The sequence below is a fragment of the Mesoplodon bidens genome, assembly GCF_964165515.1.
Source record: "Mesoplodon bidens genome assembly, chromosome: X".
NCBI classification, from domain to species: Eukaryota; Metazoa; Chordata; class Mammalia; order Artiodactyla; family Ziphiidae; genus Mesoplodon; species Mesoplodon bidens.
Window position 1 is genome coordinate 80,502,020 of NC_138163.1, and position 21,696 is coordinate 80,523,715.

The window sequence follows — 21,696 nt, forward strand, 5'->3', positions numbered from 1 at the left end:
CATTCCAGCAGATAACAACAACAACAGTAATAAACAAGCCTGTGTAAGTGGCTGAATGTGCCCAAAGCAGTGCCTAAAGGCCAGTAGTTCAAAGGAGAAAACTCTGGGCATAGGTCCAGGGGTTTCGAGGTCAAAAGCACTTTAAGACTGATAAAATCATGTACGATCTCAACTATGCAGTATGCATCACAAACATCTTAAGTGTTAGCTTTGGGATGTGAATTTATGGCTAACTTTCATTTTTTTCTGTTTAAATTATATTCTGTTTATATGAATTGGCATATATATATATATATATATTTTATTCAAGAAAAAAGATAATGCTATTTGTAAAACAAACAACAAAAAAGCTAGCCTCTATACAGGGTTAAGTCTGCACCAGTCTGTGGAGGCCAGCTGTGGAGGAGTCTGTGGGAGCAGAGTGACGAATGAACAGCAAGGCGGGCAGGGGGGCAGAGAGGAGAAAACTTCAGCCTCGAAACCATGGTAACGACTGCAGGAGCGTGCACAGTGAGTCAGAGCCGGGGATGGCTGCCAGTCGTATTTTCTATTAATTATCTCCTCAGACTGATTCTTCCACACATTTCTTAAATGAGGAAAATCAGGCAGGGAAGCTGGCAGCCCTCTTCCCAGGACACAGGTTCACAAACCTTGACCCAAACTCGCTGTCCCGCCCCACCTGCTCCACAACCAAAGGGCTGCAGTTTCTTTCCCGTTTGAGACGCCAGCAGAGCTTATTCTGAAAGGGGGCCTTGACGCAACAAAACACAGAGCTCTGGTTGATCCCATTCAGAGGAGGTCAGTGTATGGGGAGCTCTGGGCCCCAGACTCTAGGGACAAAGGTACAAGAAGGTCACCTTTGGAAACCGAAACAAGGAAAATTCAGTACATGGTAGAGGAGAATAACCACCTGCAAAAGTAGCCACCCATCAAGGCAAATGGATGGAGGGATATTGCTGATGGGATGGATGTGTCTCCTGAGCACAGTCAGTGGGCGGAAAACTTTCTGTCCCTCTTCATGCTGTTGTAACATGTCTGACATGAGATAAGCTTTGAGCAACTGTTTTCTTAAGAAAATTTACTTATTATTTATTTGGTTGCACCATGTCTTAGTTGTGGGCTCCTTAGATGCGGCTCACAGGCTCCTTAGTTGCAGCTCGAGGGCTTCTTAGTTGTGGCATGCGAACTCTTAGTTGCAGCATGCATGTGGGATCTAGATCCCTGACCAGGGGTTGAACTTGGGCCCCCTGCATTAGGAGCACAGAGTCTTAACCACTGTGCCACCAGGGAAGTCCCAACAACTGTTTTTTTTGTTGTTTTAATTTATTTATTTTTGGCTGCGTTGGGTCTTCATTGCAGGGCACAGGCTTTCTCTGGTTGCGGCGAGTGGGGGCTACTCTTCATTGTGGTGCATGGGCTTCTCATTGTGGTGGCTTCTCGTTGCGGAGCACGGGCTCTAGGCGCGTGGGCTTCAGTAGTTGTGGCACACGGGTTCAGTAGTTGTGGCTCACGGGCTCTAGAGCACAGGCTCAGTAGCTGTGGCACACGGGCTTAGTTGCTCCGCGGCATGTGGGATCTTCCCAGACCAGGGCTCGAACCCATGTCCTCTGCATTGGCAGGCGGATTCTTAGCCAGTGCACCACTAGGGAAGTCCAACAACTGTTTTTTTAAAAAATTAATTAATTTATTTATTTGTTTTTATATTTGGCTGTGTTGGGTCTTTATTGCTGTTCGCAGGCTTTCTCTAGTTGAGGCGAGCGGGGGCTACTCTTCGTTGCCGTGCGCGGGCTTCTCATTGTCCTGGCTTCTCTTGTTGCGGAGCATGGGCTCTAGGCGCGCGGGCTGCAGTAGTTGTGGCTCGTGGGCTCAGTAGTTGTGGCTCGCAAGCTCTGGAGCGCAGGCTCAGTAGTTGTGGCACCTGGGCTTAGTTGCTCCGGGGCATGTGGAATCTTCCTGGACCAGGGCTTGAACCCATGTCCCCTGCACTGGCAGGCAGATTCCCAACCACTGCGCCACCAGGGAAGCCCAACTGTTTTTTAAAAAGGGCGTCAGAGAAGAAGATTCCATCTAGGTTTGTCCAGCATTGTCTAAGCAAAAGAGCTGCAGTTTCTGGAGAACATTAATATTCCAGTGTCTAGTGAGGAGGATTTTTTTTGGAGGCAGTGTTCATTTGAGGCAATGGTGACACAAATGGCATATGTGGCATGAGAGATCTTCATGATCTCTCTTAGTTTTCACAACAGTCTTACTGGCCGAGAATCATCACTGCCATTTCAGAGCTGAAGACACAGGCTCAGAGAAGTTAAGTAATGTGTTCAAGTTTTCACAGCTAAGGACTGTGGCACTGTTGGGCTCAGAACTTCGGGCTGTGTGACTTCCAAGCTGGTACCCTCTGCATGATGACACTGCTCCAGGCTTTGCCATCCTGTAAATGAAATTCAAGAGCATCCAGTTCCCTTTGTTCTGAGTGCCTGTTCTCCAAGTCAGCTTCCCAGGGACCTCTCTGCCCAAGAGGTGCCAGGGCCAAGTTATGGCCCCACCATGAGACAGAAATAAACTCACCTCTGGTTTATGTGTCAGTGTATTGGTTCGGAGTAATCTAGAAGGTGATTGCCTCTGCCTATAGTGATGTAGCTCCCAAGCCCAGAAGCACAGAGGCGAGGAGAAGGAACACGGTGTGGGTGGGGGCCAGTGGGCAGAGCGAGGTAGCCGAGGCAGAGGTGGGACGGTTAGGAAGAGCTCTTCTGTGTCCTTGGGAACTGGTCTCCATGTCCAGTGGATTCTGCCTCCTAAACAGCTCTTTCTCCACACCCTTCATCAATTTATAGTGAACAATAAACACTTCACTAGGATTCAGCAGTCATCTCTTGTACTGGCTCCTGCCCACTTCCCTGCTGCTGCAGCCTTTTGCATGTTCTCTAGACCATTGGAACAGCCTCCACATTGGTGTCTCAGCCACCAGTCTCACCACCCCCTCCAAACTACCCTCCGCAGCAACTGATAGAGAGCTCTCAGGAACACAGATCTGACCCTCCCCCAATGAAGACCCTTCAGTGGCTCCCCACTATTTGAGAGGCTCCTTAGCCTGGAGGGCCAAGGGCCTTTCTGCTGACATCTGCAGTCTCATCTCGTGCTGATCCCCACTGGGCTCCAGCCATGTCGAGTTACCATCTACAGGCCCTCAAGTATACAGTGCTCTCTTAAGACTCCATGCCTTTGCACATACTGTTCTCTCTACCTGGAATACTCCTTCCCCATTTTTGATCTAGCTAACCCTTATTTACCTTTTAAGAGCAAGATCAGGTGTTACTTCTTCCTGGAAGCCTTCCCTGACCCTCTTCGCCACCTTCTTCCAGGCTGGGCTAGGCACTCCTCTGTGCTTCCAAAGCACCCTGTGCTTATGTCTGCCATTTGTATGATTTGGAGTAGTAGTCCGTGACATAGATGGACCATAGTTCACTTATTCACTCATTGAAAAACATCTGGTTTGTTTTCAGTTTGAGGCTATTAGAAATCAAGTGGCTATAAACATTTGTGTACAAGTTTTTGTGTGAATACAAGGTTTCATTTCTCTAGGATGATTTCCAAGAGTATAATTACTGAGTTGTATGGTAATTGCATTTTAGTTTTGTAAGAAACTGCCAGAGTGTCTGTACCATTTCACATTCCTACCAGCCATGAATGGGTGATCCAGCTTCTCTACCTACTTGCCAGCATTTTGTATCATTACAATTTTTTATTTTAGTCATTTGGGTAGATGTATACTGATATCTCATTGTGGTTATTTTTTTATTTTTTTTTATTTTTGGCTGTGTTGGGTCCTCACCACTGTGCGCGGGATCCCTCCAGCCATGGCGAGCAGGGGCCACACTTTGCTGTGGTGTGTGGGTCTCTCACTGCGGTGGCCTCTCATTGTGGAGCACAGGCTCTAGGTGCATGGGCTTCAGTAGTTGTGGCACGCGGGCTCAGTAGTTGTGGCTCATGGGCTCTAGAGCACAGGCTCAGTAGTTGTGGCATATGGGCTTAGTTGCTCTGGCATGTGGGATCCTCCCGGACGAGGGCTCAAACCCATGTCCCCTGCATCAGCAGGCAGACTTCCAACCACTGCGCCACCAGGGAAGTCCCTCATTGTGGTTTTAATGTGCATTTCTCTAATGGCTAATGATGTTGGACATCTTTTCATGTGTTAATTTGATGTCTGTAATTCCTCTTCAGTGAAATAAATGTCATGTCATTTACCCAGTTTCTGATTGGATTTTTTTTGTTATTGAGTGTCAAGAGCTCTTTATATATTCTAGATATGAGTACTTTGTCAGATATGTGGTTTGCAAATATTTTCTCCCAGTCTCTAAGCTTGTCTTTTCATCCTCTTAAGAGGGTTTTTGCAAAGCAAAAGTCCTTAATTTTTTTTCTTTTATGGATTTTGCTTTTTTAAAAAAAATAAATTTATTTATTTATTTTTGGCTGTGTTGGGTCTTCATTTCCGTGCGAGGGCTTTCTCTAGTTGCGGCGAGCGGGGGCCACTCTTCATCGCGGTGCGTGGGCCTCTCACTGTCGCTGCCTCTCTTGTTGAGGAGCACAGGCTCCAGACGCGCAGGCTCAGTAGTTGGGGCTCACGGGCCCCGTTGCTCCGCGGCATGTGGGATCTTCCCAGACCAGGCCTTGAACCCGTGTCCCCTGCATTGGCAGGCAGATTCTCAATCACTGTGCCACCAGGGAAGCCCCAAATTTTGCTTTTATAGTGTCATGTCTAAGAACTGTTTATCAAGCTGTAGGTCTCAAATATTTTCTCCTATATTTTCTTCTAAAAGTTTTATAGCTTTATGTTTTACACTTAAATCTGTGATACATTTGAGTTAATTTTTGTGGAAGGTGTGAGGTTTAGTTTGAAGTCCTTTTTTCTCTTTTGGCATATAGATGTCCAATTACTCCAGCAACATTTGTTGAAAAAGCTGTTCTTCATTAAATTGCTTTTGTACTTTTGTTAAAAAATCAGTTGACTGTACTTGTGTGAATCTGTTCTGGAGTCTCTATTCTGTTCCATTGATCTATGTGTCTATCCCTCCATCAGTATCACACAATGTCATGCAGCCTTCATTACTGTTGCTACGTACTAAGTCTTAAAATTGGGTAGAGCAATTTCTCCCACTTTATTCTCCTTTTTCAAAGTTCTTTTAGCTATTCTAGTTCTTTTTACCTTTCCATGTACATTTTAGAATAATTTTGTCTGTATCTAAACAAAATGTTGCTGAGATTTTGATAGGAATGGTGTTAAAACCTGTAAAACATTTTGGGGAGAATTGACATCCTTACTCTGTTGAGTCCTCTAATTCATGAACGCAGTATAACTCTCCATGTAGATAGATCTTCTTTGAGTTCTTTCATCAGTGTTTTGTAGTTTCAGCACACAAGTTCTGTACATGTTTTCTTAGATTTATACCTTTGCATTTTCTTTGAGTGATTTGTGCATGATATTGTAATTTTAATTTTGTCTTTCACATGTTCATTGCTGATATTTAGAAGTACAATTGAGTTTTGTATGTTGATCTTGTATCCTGTGAACTTGCTAAACTCATTTATTAATTCTAGAAGGTTGGGTATTATATTAGTTTGTTTTTGTAGATTTCTTGTGATTTTCTATAGAGAACATCATGTCATCTCCAAATAGGGATAGTTTTTTTCTTCCTTTCCAATCTGTACGCTTTTGGTTTCATTTTCTTGTCTGGCTAGGACTTCCAGTACTATGTTGAATGAGAGTGGTAAGAGTAGACGTCCTTGCCTTGCTCCCAATCTTAGAGGAGAAAATATTTGATATTTCACCATTAAATATGTATAATATTAGTTGCAGAGTTTTTATTTATTTATTTATTTATTATTTATTTATTTTGGCTGCACTGGGTCTTCATCGTGGCATGTGGGGTCTTCGTTGTGGTGCACGCGCTTTTCTAGTTGCGGCACACAGGCTCTAGAGCGCGCAGGCTCAGTAGTTGCAGTGCACAGGCTTAGTTGCGGTATGTGGGATCTTAGTTCCCTGACCAGGGATCGAACCCAGGCCCCCTGCACTGGGAGTGCTGAGTCTTAACCACTGGACCACCAGGGAAGTCCCCAGTTGTAGGGTTTTTATAGATATTCTTTACCAACTTGAGGAAGTTCCCCTCTCTTCCTAGTTTTCTAAGGGTTTTAAAAATGAATGTGTGGGCTTCCCTGGTGGCGCAGTGGTTGAGAGTCCACCTGCCTGATGCAGGGGACACAGGTTCGTGCCCTGGTCTGGGAAGATCCCACATGCCGCGGAGCGGCTGGGCCCGTGAGCCATGGCCGCTGAGCCCGCGCGTCCGGAGCCTGTGCTCTGCAACGGGAGAGGCCACAACAGTGAGAGGCCCGCGTACCGCAAAAAAAAAAAAAAAAAAAAGAATGTGTGTTTAATTTTGTCAAATGCCTGTTTTGCATAAGTTGATATAATCACGTGATTTTTTTCTTCTTACACTGATTGATTTTCAAATATTGATTTTCAAATATTGAACCAGCCTTGCATCCTTGGAATAAACCCTACTCGATTATGCTGTATAATTCTTTTTATATATCGCTGAATTCTATTTGCTCTTTTTTTTTTTTTCGGTACGCGGGCCTCTCACTGTTGTGGCCTCTCCCATTGCAGAGCACAGGCTCCGGACGCGCAGGCTCAGCGGCCATGGCTCACGGCCCCAGCCGCTCCGCGGCATGTGGGATCTTCCCGGACGGGGGCACGAACCCGTGTCCCCTGCATCATCAGGCGGACTCTCAACCACTGCGCCACCAGGGAAGCCCCTGTAGTTTAATTTTTGTACTGTCTTTGGTTATCGTATCAGGGCCTGGCCTGACAAAATGAGTTGGGAAGTGTTCCCTCCTATTTTCTGGAAGAGATTATATAGGATTGGTATTAATTCTTCTTTAGATATTTGGTAGATCTGTCCAGTGAAACCACCCGACCTGAATATTTATCTTTTTAAAAATATTTATTTATTTATTTATTTGGCTGCGTGGGGTCTTAGTTGTGGCACGCAGGATCTTTGTTGCAGCATGTGGGATCTTTCATTGCGGTGAGCGGGCTCTTTGTTGCAGTGTGCTCTCTAGTTGTGGCGCACAGGCTCTGTAGTTGCTGCACAGGGGCTTAGTTGCCCCACGGCATGTGGGATCTTAGTTCCCCGACCAGGGATTGAACTTGTGTCCCCTGTATTGGAAGGCAGATTCTTAACTACTGGACCACGAGGGAAGTCCTCAGACCTGAATATTTCTTTTGGACAAATTTTTAATTACATACGCAGTTTTCTTCAGAGGAATTGGTCCATTTCATCAAAATGTCGAAATTTATCTGTGTAGAGATATCCATAGGGTTTGGCCCTGTTTCTTTTTTATTATTGATAATTTGTATCTTCTCTCTTTTTTCTAGTCTTGTTAGAAGTGTGCCAATTTTATTCATCTTTTCAAAGAACAAGATTTTTGTTTCATTGATTTTCTCTATTGTCTTTCTGTTTTCAGTTTCACTGATTTTTGTTCCTATTTTTATTATTTCCTTCTTTTTGTTTGCTCTCCTTCTGGGGCTCCCATAATATGTCTGTTAGCCTGCTTACTTATCTTTTTGTGGGGTCCCTGAAGTCTTTGTTCTTTTAGCTTGTGTTCAGCTAGTATTGGACATAAGTTTCCTTGAACATCAGGAACTAAAGCAAGCAAACAAACAGCTTCTCTCCCAGTATTTGTGGTTTGGCTCTGTGCTGGGTCACCCTTTCAACACTTAGCCTGATCATTTACAGCTCTGCCTTAGCCTTCACTTACTGCTTACTGTGAGCTTAGAGATCAGCCAGAGGTGAAAGCTGTCCTGGGCATGCATCTGGCTTTCTAAGCTCTCCAGTATACACAGGTGCTTTCAAATGCCCTAATTTCCAAAGAAACTCTATCCTAGGCCTTAGGTGGTCTATTGTATGTCTCAACCATAATCTCTTGCCCTGGAAAGATGCAGGTTTTCAAGCAATGCCTGCTACCTTTTCACTCTGAGCAAGTTCCAAGTTCAGTCCTTCAGGTAGCCCCCAGACAGTTTAGAAGAGACAAACAAAATAATTTGCAAGCAAGGTCTTCTCTATTCCCTCTGGAACCAGGGATGAGGTCTGCATGGTGGGAACATAGGTTGTCATCTTCAAGACCACTACCCAGTCAGGGAAGAAGTGAGGCGAGGGCAAAGCCATGAAGCTTTCCTACATACCATTTTAAAGTTACCCTTTTCTTGATTCAGCATTTGCTTGGTTGCTATAAACCTTTGACTATTTTCCAGGGTTCTGACAGAGTTGGTTCTGATCGTTTCTGCTTGCTTTTCAAGGTTTCTGTGGAGGGATAGGCATTTGGATTTGCCTACTCTGCCATTTTGTTCCCATCACTCCTCCAGCCCTTTTATCATTATGCAATTTCCCTCTTTGTCCTCAGTAATTTTCTTTGCTCTAAAGTTTACTTATCTGCTCTCAAGTTCATTAATCTTTTCTTCTGCAGTATTTAATTTTCTATTAATTTCATCTAGAATATTTTTCCTCTCAGTTATTTATAAGAATTTTAATCTGGGTCTTTAAAAATATCATTTCTTTCTCTTCTTATTGTGCTTATTCTTTCCTCTGTCTTCTTGAATATATGGAAGATAGTTATAATCACAGTTTTAACATCCTTGTCTACTAAATAGATAATCTGATTCTGTTTCTGTTGATTGATTTTTCTTTTTTATGGGTTGTATTTTCTTGCATCTTTACATAATGATTTATATTAGTCCTTTTTTTTTCTGGCTGCATTGTGTCTTCGTTGCTGCGTGTGGGCTTTCTCTAGTTGTGGTGAGCGGGGGGTACTCTTTGTTGCGGTGCGTGGGCTTCTCATTGCAGTGGCTTCTCTTTTTGCAGAACACGGGCTCTAGGCGCATGGCCTTCAGTAGTTGCGGCACACGGACCCTAGAGCACACGGGCTTCAGTAGTTGCGGCACATGGCCTCAGTAGTTGTGGTGCATGGGCTCTAGGGCACATGGGCTTCAGTAGTTGTGGCACGTGGGCTCAGTAGTTATAGTGCACAGGCTTAGTTGCTCCGTGGCACGTGGGATCTTCCCACACCAGGGATCGAACCCATGTCCCCTGCATTGGCAGGCGGATTCTTAACCACCGCACCACCAGGAAAGTCCGTATATTAGTCTTTTTTAAAAAGTCACAAATTACTACAAACCTAGTGCTTTAAATTTTTTTTTTAATTTTTATTCTTTGACTATGCCACGCAGCATGCAGGATCTTAGTTCCCTGACCAGGGATCGAACTTGTGCCCCCTGCAGTGGAAGCACAGAGTCTTACCCACTGGACCACCAGGGAAATCCCAAACTTAGTGCTTTAAAACAACAATACCTATTTATTAGCTGACAGTTATGTAGGTCAGAAGTTGGGTGGGCTTGGCTGGATTCTCTAGTTAGGGTTTCACAAACTGAAAATCAAGATGTCAGCTGAATTGGGCTCTTATCTGGAGCCTCTGGCTAAGAATCTGCTCCAAACTTATTCAGGTGACTGAAGGTCATTTCCTTGCACCTGTAGGGCTATAGTCCCTGTTTTCTTGCTGGCTGACAGCCTTGGGCCACTCTCTGTTTCTTGAGCTACTTGTATTCCCTGACACTTGGCCCTCTCCATCTTCAAGTTAATGATGGTGTGTTGAATCCTTCTCACATTTAGAATCTCTCTCAGGTCCTCCTCTACTACCAGCCAGAGAAAACACTCTGCTTTTAAGATCTCAATGTGATTAGACTGGGCCAACCAGGATAATCTCCCTTTTGATTAACTCAAAGTCAGCTGATTAGGGACCTTAATTACATCCCCCAAATCACTTTTGCCATGAAGCTTAGCATAATCATGGGTGTATTATCCTATTTATAGTTCTTGGGATTAGGGCAGGAAGTCTTGGGGAGCCATTTTGGAATTCTGCTTTACACCATGTTAATATTTGATTGGATGCCAGACATTGAATTTTATGTTGTGTGTGCTAGATTTCTGTATTCCTTTAAAGATTCTTGAGCTAGGTTCTGGGATGCAGTTAAGTTATTTGGAAACAGTTTGATTCCTTTGAAGCTTATTTTTAAGTTTTGTTAAACGGGGCCCAGAATAGGCTTCAATCTAGATCTAATTTGACCCCACTACTGAGGCAATAGCCTTCTGAGGACTCTATAATCAATTCCCCATGAGTCAGGAGTTTTGCAGCTCTTCTTGGTGGGAACATGAACTATTTATAGTCCTATGTGAGCGCCAGCAATTTCTACTCCTACTCCTTTCAGGCAGTTTCCTCCAAACTGATCAGTACTCATCTGAATACTTGAGGAATACCCTCTGCAGATCTCTGAGGTTCTTTCTTTCTATGTGGTGTCCTCCTCTTTGGACTACTGTCCTGCAAACTCTAGCTGCCTTGGTCTTCTTGGACTCTCAGCTCCATTTACCCGACTCAGAAAGTCCACTGGATTCTAACTGGGTTCCCCCTCCCTGCACCAGAGCCTGGAAACTCTCACAAAGTAGTAGCTGGGGCAACTGGAGGGCTTACCTACTTTGTTCTCTGTCTCTCAGGGATCACTATCCTTCATTTTCTGATGTTCAGTGTCTTAAAAACCATAATCCATAGTTTCATATATTCTGTCTATTATTTTTTTATTTTGGACAGGAGGATAAATCTGGTCCCTGTTACTCCATCTTGTCCAGAAAGGGAAGTTCTGAACTTCATATAAATGGAACCGTATAGAAGGTATTCCTCTGTATCTGGCTTCTTTTGGTGAGTAGCAGCAGTTCGTTCTTTTTATTTATTTATTTTAAAATTTATTTTATATTGGAGTCTAGTTGATTTACAATGTTGTGTTAGTTTCAGTTGTATAGCAAAGTGATTTAGTTATACATATACATATATCTATTCTTTTTCAGATTCTTTTCCCATATAGGTTATTAAAGAGTACTGAGTAGAATTCCCTGTGCTATACAGTAGGTCCGTGTTGATGATCTATTTTATATGTAGTGTGTTTATGTTAATACCAACCTCTTAATTTGTACCCCCCAACCTTTCCCCTTTGGTAACCATAAGTTTGTTTTCTAAGTTTGTTGAGTCTATTTCTGTTTTGTAAAGAAGTTTATTTGTATCATTTTTTAGATTCCACATAGAATTGATTTCATATGATATTTGTCTTTCTCTGTCTGACTTACTTCACTTAGTATGATAATCGCTCAGTCTATCCATGGTGCTGCAAGTGGCATTATTTCATTCTTTTCTTGTGGCGGAGTAATATTCCATTGTATATATGTACGATGTCTTCTTTATCCATTCCTCTGTCAATGGATATTTAGGTTGCTTCTGTGTCTTGGCTCTTGTAAATAGTGCTGAAATGAACATTAGGGTGCATGTATCTTTTCGAATTATGGTTTTCTCCAGATATATGCCCAGTAGTGGGATTGCTGGATCATACAGTAGCTCTACTTCTAGATTTTTAAGGAACCTCAATACTGTTCTCCCTAGTGGCTGTACCAATTTACATTCCCACCAACAGTGTACGAGGGTTCGCTTTTCTCCACATCCTCTCCAGCATTTACTGTTTGTAGATTTTTTCGATGATGGCCATTCTGACTGGTGTAAAGTGATACCTCATTGTAGTTTTTTTTTTTTTTTTTTTTTTTTGCCGGATGTGGGCCTCTCGCTGTTGTGGCCTCTCCCGTTGCGGGGCACAGGCTCTGGACGCACAGGCTCAGCGGCCATGGCTCACGGGCCCAGCCTCTCCGCGGCATGTGGGATCTTCCCAGACCGGGGCACGAACCTGTGTCGCCTGCATTCGCAGGCGGACTCTCAACCACTGTGCCACCAGGGAAGCCCCTCATTGTAGTTTTGATTTGCATTTGTCTAATAATTAGTGATGTTGAGCATCTTTTCATGTCCTTTTTGGCTAACTGTATGTCTTCTTTGGAGAAATGTCTATTTAGATCTTCTGCCCATTTTTTTGATTGTGTTCTTTTTAAAATTACTGGTAATATTCCATTGTATGGACATTTTCTCTTTTTTTAATGGCTGCATAGAGTTCCATTGTATGGATGTATCATAATTTATCTAACTGGTTTCCTATTGATTTGCATTTAGAGATTATTTCTGGTCTCTTGCTATGACAAACAGTGCTGCAAAGAACATCTTTTTAAAAAAATTTTATTGAAGTATAGTTAATTTACAATGTTGTGTCAAAGTGATTCATTTATACATGTATATGTGTATATATATTCCTTTTCATATTCTTTTCCATTATGGTTTATCATAGGATATTGAATTTAGTTCCCTGTGCTGTGCATTAGGACCTTGTTGTATCCATCCTATATATAATAGTTTGCATCTGCTAATCCCAAACTCCCAATCCTTCCCTCCTCCACCACCCCCCCGCTTGGCAACCACAAGTCTGTTGTCTATATCTGTGAGTCTGTTTCTGTTTTGTAGATATGTTCATTTGTGTCATATTTTAGATTCCACATATAAGTGATATCATATGGTATTTGTCTTTCTCTTTCTGACTTACTTCGCTTAGTATGATAATCTCTAGGTCCATCCATGTTGCTGCAAATGGCATTATTTGCAATGAACATCTTGAATGTAGATTTTGCACAGATGTGAGATGTCTTTAGGATAGATTCCCGCACATGGGGCAAAGGATGTGTGCGTTTTGAACTTAGGTAGTAATTGTCAAATTTCCCTCCAAAGAGAGAAGACCAGACAACATTCCCACTGACCATGTGTAAGGGCACCTATTTCTCTACTAACCTTTTATTCTTAAAAGAGCTGCCTTGATTACTTAATTAGCTAATAGTTTAATAAGATCATCCTAGAAAACATTTTCCTCTGTATTCAGGCCATAGTACTGCCTCAGGAAGGGAAGTCACCATCTAGCAAGGGTCTCCGATTACTTCAGAAATAACCCCCCTTTGGATCCCATCCAAGGCCTCTGGCCTAATACTAAATTGGTTTTATAGGGAACAGTGCCATGGCAAGGTTCCAACGTGCTAGTCTTTGCTCTGCTGAAACATTTCTTAAGCAAAGTAAATTAATTACAGGCCTTTGCGGGGGTTTAGCTCCTTTGGGACTAGGATTACATCTAAAACATTTCAAGTTAGTAATTGTATTTTAGCAAAGTTAGGCATGTTACTCTTTTGTAACCTCAACAAAATGCTTTTGTCTACAAAGAATATGAAGTTCACATGTTCTAATGGGGCATTTTGGTGTCTCAAAGTTTTGCCACTTCTAACTCCGTGATATGAAAGTATGCTAGGTCTGCTATAAGAGCTTAGTATGATTCAGGTGGTAGTCAATGTTAGTTGACTTAAAACAATACAAAAAGTGTTGTAGGATGTATCTGTATGTGGGAGTAGGTTTACAGTGAGTATAGTGAGGGTGGCACCTGTCTGGGTATGAATCCTAATTTCGTCACCTACCAGCTGTAACATCACAGGTAAGTTACTTAATATTTCTGGCCTCGTCTGCAAAGCAGTGTAATACTAGTATCTTCCTCATAGGACATTAGGAGGATTACAAGAATTAATTTGAATAAAGCATTTAGAATGATGCTTAACACATGGTACACTCTCAACAAACATAAACAATTACTATGTTTGCATGAGCCAGTATTTTTTTTCTTTTTTGGCAAAATGTATTAATTAACATAATCAAAGCTCCGTGAGATGATGTCCTGGTAGATGGTAGGGTGTTTTACAGTGTAAGGTGCCTTCTCCTAGCAAAACCAATCAAACCCTTAGGAGCTATTCCAAAGACAAAGAGAAGCAAGTCACACACACAGAGACACATTTAACAGCAATGAACAATTGTCCGTAAAAGACATTTCATGCAGGGACTCAGAAAATCACCTCTGTGGTAGAAACTCCATTGTAACCTTTTATTCCAGGTATTTGCCAGTGGAGTTTATTTACCCTCATTAGATACGTGAATGGACTATTTGGAGGGGCAGGGCTAGGGCCACAGCTGGAAGCTGGAGGGAATTGACTTGAAGCAGGAAAGTGTAAATAAACAGGTGTCAAAATTCAGGGATAGACTGAACAAGAGGGGCTAGAGGGGAAGTAGATTCTGAGTAAGGTTTACACATCTATCTCCCTTTAGACTGTGAGCAAGGTGAGGGCAGGGGCCACATGTATTAATCATCTCTCTAGGCTGAAGGTGATTCAGTAAATATTTATTGATGGCACTGAATGGAATTAAAATTAAACAGGTGTCAAGGATTCCAAAGTGAGCAGGAGAGAACAGGCAGATTCCTAGAGTGTCTGGGAACAGTGGCCCTGAATGCAGCAGAGGCAGATGGATGCATGGAATTGGCAAAACACCGTTAGAAAAAAATAGGCAATAAAACATTGCAGAAAGTTTGAAAAAACTATTTCTAATCATATCTCACTACTAACAACTACTGTCATTTTTGTTTATCCCCTTGTAGTGGTTGTGATACCATATGTATATTACTTTGCATTCTTAATTCAGTCAACAAATGTTTACTGAGCACACGTGCAGGCATGTTCTGTACATGGTTGTACGTGGGTGTGATCATAATTTGCACATCATTTTGTAGCCCGCCTCTCCACTTACAGTAGCATAAGCCAGCATTTCCCTCATGTGTTTTGCTGAGCACAAGCTGCCCCATGACAAAAAGCTTCCATGATCAAGAAGGCTTGGGCACACTGCAATCTAGAGGTCTTCTCTTGACAGTTTACAGCTCAGTTTCCTTTCTTGGTTGTTGCTTCTCTACCAGGTACCTAAACACTGGACAGCCCCAGGGCTCATCCTGGGTCCTCTTCTTTATTTACTTTTGCTCCCTAGGTGAACTCATCCAGTCTCAAGGCTTTAAACCATCAATGTTTTAAGGACTCCCAAATTTCTCTCCAGCCCTCACCACTGCCCTGAACTGCTCATCTGTATATCCAGCTGTCCACTGGCATCACCCTTTGAATATCTAATAGGCAACTCAGATTCAGTCTATATAAAACATAACCATTCATTCCTCTGACCTTCCCAAATCTGCTCTTTCTCAAATCTTCACCATCCTAATAAATGGCACCACCATCCATGCAGCTGCTGAAACCCCAAACCTAGCAGTCATTCTTTTTTCTAATAATCATTTAAAAAAATTGAAGTATAGTTCATTTATAATGTTGTATTAGCTTCAGGTGTACAACAAAGTGATTCAGTTTTATATATATAAATTATATATTATATATATATTTATATGTAATACATATTATATTATATATATATTATATATATATAATATATATTCTCTTCCAGATTCTTTTCCATTATAGGTTGTTACAAGACATTGAATATAGTTCCCTGTGCTATAGTAGGACCTTGTTGTATATCTATTTTATACATAGTAGTGTGTATATGTTAATTCCAAACTAGGAGTCATTCTTTTTTTTTTTTTTTTTTTGCGGTACACGGGCCTCTCACTGTTGTGGCCTCTCCCGTTGCGGAGCATAGGCTCCGGACGTGCAGGCTCAGCGGCCATGGCTCCCGGGCCTAGCTGCTCCACGGCATGTGGAATCTTCCTGGACCGGGGCACGAACCCATGTCCCCTGCATCAGCAGGCGGACTCTCAACCACTGAGCCACCAGGGAAGCCCAGGAGTCATTCTCTCTCTTTTTTTTTTTTTGCAGTACGTGGGCCTCTCACTGTTGTGGCCTCTCCCGTTGTGGAGCACAGGCTCCAGATGCACAGGCTCAGTGGCCATGGCTCACGGGCCCAGCCGCTCTGCGGCATGTGGGATCTTCCCGGACCGGGGCACGAACTTGTGGCCGCTGTATCGGCAGGCGGACTCTCAACCACTGTGCCACCAGGGAATCCCCCAGGAGTCATTCTTGATTCCTCCCTTTCACTTCCAAGTCACCAGACAGTCTGGTTGGTCCAATATTCAAAACATAACCAAAATCCTTCCACTTCTCCCCATCTCCATTGTTGCCGCCCTGGCCCAAGCTGCTGTCCTCTCTTCCTGGCTTGAAGCAGTAGTCTTCTTACTGGTCTTCTGCCTTCATTCTTGCTTCACTCCACTCTGTTCTCCACAGAGCAGCCAGAACACTTTTGAAAAAAAACAAACAAAAAAAATCATGTCAGCAACCCTCCTAAAACCCTCTAAGGGCTTTCCTTTGTTCTTGGAATAGAATCCCAACTCCTTAGCTTGGTCACTCTGCTTCACTCACTCTCTGCCAGTCATGTCGGCTTCTTTCTATTCCTGTAAAACAACAAACTCTCTCCCTCATCCGGGTCTTTGCCTTTGCTGTTCCCCTGCCCAGAAGACTCTCCCTTCAGGCTCCTTGATGTCACCCCAGAGGAACCTTCTGTGATCAACCCATCTAGAGTAGCCCTTCCCTCTCAATTCCCATCTCCCATATCACCCTGTCAATTTCCTGCACAGCACTTGCTGCAGTCTGAAGTAATTTGGCATATTTATTTGTATTTTGCCTCTTCTGATTGGAATATAAGCTTCATGAGGTCAGGGATCTTGTGTCTCTGTTCACTGCTGTATCCCTAACACCTAAGTGTCTTATATACCCAATAAATATTTGTCAAATGAATAAATGTATAATAAAGGCTCTGAGAAGTCCAGTTACTACTAAAGAAACCTTTTAAATCTGTATTAAAAAGACCTATTAGTAATGTCTTATGTGTTTTGGGAAAAAAATACTTCAAGAAATGCTAGCAGAAGTATTTGTTTTCATGTTGCAGTGTAATGGAATGAAAATAACAGAGGTTTCATATTCAGACATAGTACTCAAATCTTGGTTCTACCCCTCACTAGCTGTGTAATCTTTGGCAAGTTAATTTGCTTCTCTGAGCTTCAGTTTCTCCATATTTATTTTTTTTAAATATTTATTTATTTATTTGCCTGTGCTGGGTCTTAGTTGCAGCAGCGGGATCTTTAGTTGTGGCATGCGGGATCTAGTTCCCTGACCAGGGATCAAACCTGGGGCCCCTGCGTTGGGAGTGTGGAGTCCTAAGGGCTGGACCACCAGGGAAGTCCCAGTTTCTCTATATTTAAATGAAAGTAACAATAAAAGACTTTGGAGGTGGCTGCATTAAACTAGATAAAGTAATGCACTTAGTATAGTATACATGTTAAGAAGTATCACTAAATAAATGTTAGTTTCCTTCCTTCCCATTATCATAATTATGATTTTTACTTAGTGGTGCTTAACAAAGTTTATTCAATGGTTTCCCTGTTGAGGGATACTTGAGTCACTTCCAGACTCATTCATATAACATTTTCCTTCCTTTGCATAATTTTCCTAGCATAGATTCCCAGAAGTAGGATTACTGAATAAGAAGGTATGAGCATTTACAATTTCCTGATGCAATTGCCAGATTTTATTTTAAAGGGATCATGTTTATTCATAGCGTCAGCAGCCAGTAACTCCAGGCATCAATTTGGTACTCTTTCCAGCCTGACATATTGTGATTTCTTCCGCCTCTCCTCAATTTTTGCTACTATAATAGGCAAAAAAATTGCCATTCAGTTTTCAAAATTTTGTATGTCTTCTCTCATTAAGGAAGAGTAGACATTTCCCCATATGTTTGCCTCCTAATAGTATTCCCGTCTGTTTGTGTCTTCGCTCATTTTCCTCTCATGCAAGCGTATTCCTATCATGGTTGCAAAGACCCAGGCTGGTGGCTCTCAGACCTGCTCTGATGCATCCTGTGGAGCAGGGGTGAATAAGGGTTGGTGCTGTGGTCCACTTCCTTTGGAAATTTGGCAGCAGCTTCTCTCCTTGGTTGCTGCCTGCCCCGTCTCTTTCCTAGACTCCTTTTCCTGCAGCCCTTCCCTTAAATTTGGTGCAACTCAGAATTGTATCCCAGGTCTTTAAAAAATGTTCTTGTTGTAAAATGTAATACACAGACATGCGTACAGAAAAGTATGCGTACAGAAAAGTAAAACAAATGTACAGTTTGTACACTTGTAAAAATTGTTACACGTGAACACCAGTATGACCACTACCCAGGTCCAAAACTAGAACTTTGTCAGCACCCTAGAAGCCTCCCCTGTGTCCTCACCAATTACAATTTACTCTTCGTCTTATAAGGAGCCACTCTCTTAACTTTTATGATAGCAATTTCCTTGCTTTTTCACAAATAGTTTTATCATCTATCTGTGCATCCCTAAACAAGAGTGTAGTTTTGTTTATTTTTGCACTTTATATAAATGGAATCATACTGTATGTGTTCCTTTGTGCCTTGCTTCTTTTGCTCAAATTTATATCTGTATGCTCCATACACGTTGTTGCATGTGGCTGTAGTTTAATTGTCATTGCTGTATAATATTCCACAGTTTATTTGTTCTCCTCTTGATGGACTGTTGGGTGGTTTCCAGTTTGGGCTGTTATGTGCAATGCTGCTATGTATCTTCTGTATATCTTTTGGGAAAGATAGGTACACATTTCTCTAGGATATATAGCTAGGAGTGGAATTGCTGGGTCTTGGGGGATGTGTACCTTCAACTTGAATCGATAAACTGTTTTAACCGAAGTGGTTGAACCAATTCAGATCCCCACCAGCAGTGTATCAGAGTTTCTATTCTTACACATCTTCCTCAACACTAGTTATTGTCAGACTTAAAAATATTTTGCATTAAAATTCAAAAAAAATATCGTGGGCTTCCCTGGTGGCGCAGTGGTTGAGAGTCCGCCTGCCGATGCAGGGGACATGGGTTCGTGCCCCGGTCCGGGAAGATCCCACATGCCGTGGAGCGGCTGGGCCCGTGACCCATGGCCGCTGAGCCTGCACGTCTGGAGCCTGTGCTCCGCAACGGGAGAGGCCACAACAGTGAGAGGCCCGCATACCGCAAAAAAAACCAAACAAACAAAAAACAAAAAACAAAAAAACAAAAAAAACTATTGTATATAGAATGGGTAAACAACAAGGTCCTACTGTATAGCACAGGAAACTATATTCAATATCCCCTAATAAACCATAATGAAAAAGAATATATATGTATAACTGAGTCACTTTGCTGTACAGGAGAAATGAACACAACATTGTAAATCAACTATACTTCAATAAAATTAAAAAAAATATTTTTCCAGTCTGGTGGATGTGAAATGGTATGTCATTGTGTGTGTGTGTGTGTGTGTGTGTGTTTATTTTACAGCTATATTGAGGTATAATTGATGTACGCCAAACTGCACGTATTTAAAGTGACAATTTGATGAGTAAACATCTGTGAACAGAACCACAATCAATATAATGATCATACCCATCACCTCCAAAAGTTCCCCTGCTCCTTGGTAATTCATCCTCCCTCTTCCCTCATTCTTCATTTCTCTGATAGATGAGGTTAAGCACCTTTTCATGCTTATTGGATATTTGGAGTTCTTCTTTTATCATGAGCCCATACAAGTCCCTTGCCCATTTTTCTACTGAGTTTTGTTTTTATTACTAATTTGTAGTTCTTTGTGTATTCTGAATACCAGCCTTTTGTTGGTTATATGTGTTACAAATATCTCTTCTTCTACTGTGGCTCACCTTTTCATTCTTTAAATAGTTTCCTAGTTTTAAAGTAGTTGAATTTTATCAATTTTCCTTTATGGTTAGTGGTTTTATATCTTATTTAAGAAATCTTTCTCGATTCTGAGGTCATGAAGATATTTTCATTCATTATCTTCCAAAAGCTTTATATTCTTGCTGTTCATATTTAGGTTTTTGTCTACTTGGAACCGATTTCTCAGTATGGTATGAGGCTTAATTTTTATCATGTGAAATAAATAAAATAGAATGATAGGCTTCTCAATATTTATTGAGCCCCTATGGCAACAAATAAAATGAAGAATAAAGACATATGAGAGATATTTAGGTGGTAGAATCTGCAAAGCTTATTGGATGTAGGAGATAAGAAGAGACATCTAGGAAGGTGCCCAGGCCCCTGGCTCATGCAAATGAGTGGATGGTGACACAATTCACTGAGGGAAGAAACACAAAGAGAGGGGCAGTAGGTGTGACTGAGACAGCCCAGGGAAAGCTTGTAAAGGAGAAGGAGGAGAAAGCCTGGGATACAGGCCTGAGGACTCCAACTTAAAATAAGAGTGGAGGGAGAGGGATTTCCCTGGTGGTCCAGTGGCTAAGACTCCATGCTCCCAATGCAGGGGGCATGGGTTTGATCCCTGGTCAGGGAACTAGGTCCCACATGCTGCAACAACAACAACAACAAAAACAGGATCCTGCATGCCACAACGAAGATCCCACGTGCCACAAGGAAGACCCAGCACAGCCAAATAAATAAATAAATATTTTTAAAAAAAGAAAAGAGCAGAGGGAGAAGCAAAGGAAATTGCAAAGGAGTGGTCAGATAAGTGAGTGGGGAAACCAGGAGAGTGCAATGTCAAGGGGCCAAAAGAAGAAGCTTTTTGAGAAGAAAAAAAGCTCAACAGTACCAAGTGCTTCAGAGGTATAAGACAGGACTGAAAGCATTGCTGGATTTTTAAAATTTTTTTGGCTGCATTGGGTCTTCATTGCTGCGTGCGGGCTTTTTTCTAGTTGCGGCAAGCGGGGGCTACTCTTCGTTGCGGTGCATGGGCTTCTCATTGCGGTGGCTTCTCTTGTTGTGGAGCTCGGCCTCTAGGTGCACGGGCTTCAGTAGTTGTGGCACGTGGGCTCAGCAGTTGTGGCTTGCGGGCTCTAGAGCACAGCCTCAGTAGTTGTGGCGCACGGGCTTAGTTGCTCTGCAGCATGTGGGATCTTCCCGCACCAGGGCTTGAACCCGTGTCTTCTGCACTGGCAGGCGGACGCTCAACCACTGTGCCACCAGGGAAGTCCCGATTTTTTTTTTTTTTGACATGGAGGTCCTTAGTGGTCCTCAGGATGGCGTGTGTACATGGTGGAGAGAACTCAGATCAGAGAGAGTTGTGAGTGGGTGGCACATGAAGGACAGAGCTGGACAGTGCTGACAATTCTTTCATGATGTTAATTTTTTTTCTTGTTCAATACCTATTGGTTTTATATTTGTTATTTTGATATTGAGCACAACCAGAGAATAGATAACTTTCCTTAGGAGAATTTGACTGAGGTATTATAATTTTAAAATATGTTAAAAAAGTGACTTCTCATAAGTTGCAAATCTTCACAAAATATTATTTTACACAGCAGTGCACAGTTGAGACTTTCGCTCATGAGAGATCAAAAATCCAGATTTGTTTTCATTATCAACCCTTGAAAGAAATAAATTAGTCATAAATGTAGTTAATATTAAAGATTTTCCTATCCTAACTGATTTTTTAAAAAATCAAAGTATAGTTGATTTACAATGTTGTGTTAGTTTCAGGTGTACAGCACAGTGATTCAGTTATGCATACATACATATATAGATTCTTTTTCAGATTTGTTTCCATTATAGGTTATTACAAGGTATTGAATGCAGTTCCCTGTGCTATACAGTAGGACCTTGTTGTTTTATCTGTTTTACATATAGTAGTGTGTATCTGCTAATCCCAAAGTCCTAATTTATCCCCTCTCCCCCTTTCCCCTTTGGTAGCCATAAGTTTGTATGTCTGAGTCTGTTTCTGTTCTGTAAATAAGTTCATTTGTATCATGATGTTAATTTTAATGAAAGGAGATGAGGCACAGGATGGTAGCTGGAAAGAAGTGTGATGTCCAGGAAGAGGTATTTTTAGGATA

At 42.1% G+C, this 21,696-nt stretch overlaps 1 protein-coding gene across 1 annotated transcript in view; it reads left to right on the top strand.

Annotated features, from left to right (window-relative positions):
* Nucleotides 1-21,696, top strand: part of RTL5 (retrotransposon Gag like 5) — a 72,112-nt gene that overhangs the window by 1,609 nt on the left and 48,807 nt on the right. The window contains exon 2 of the mRNA XM_081221742.1: nt 10,687-10,794. The gene's annotated coding sequence lies outside the window, so the exon portion shown is untranslated. The remainder of the gene's footprint in view (nt 1-10,686; nt 10,795-21,696) is intronic.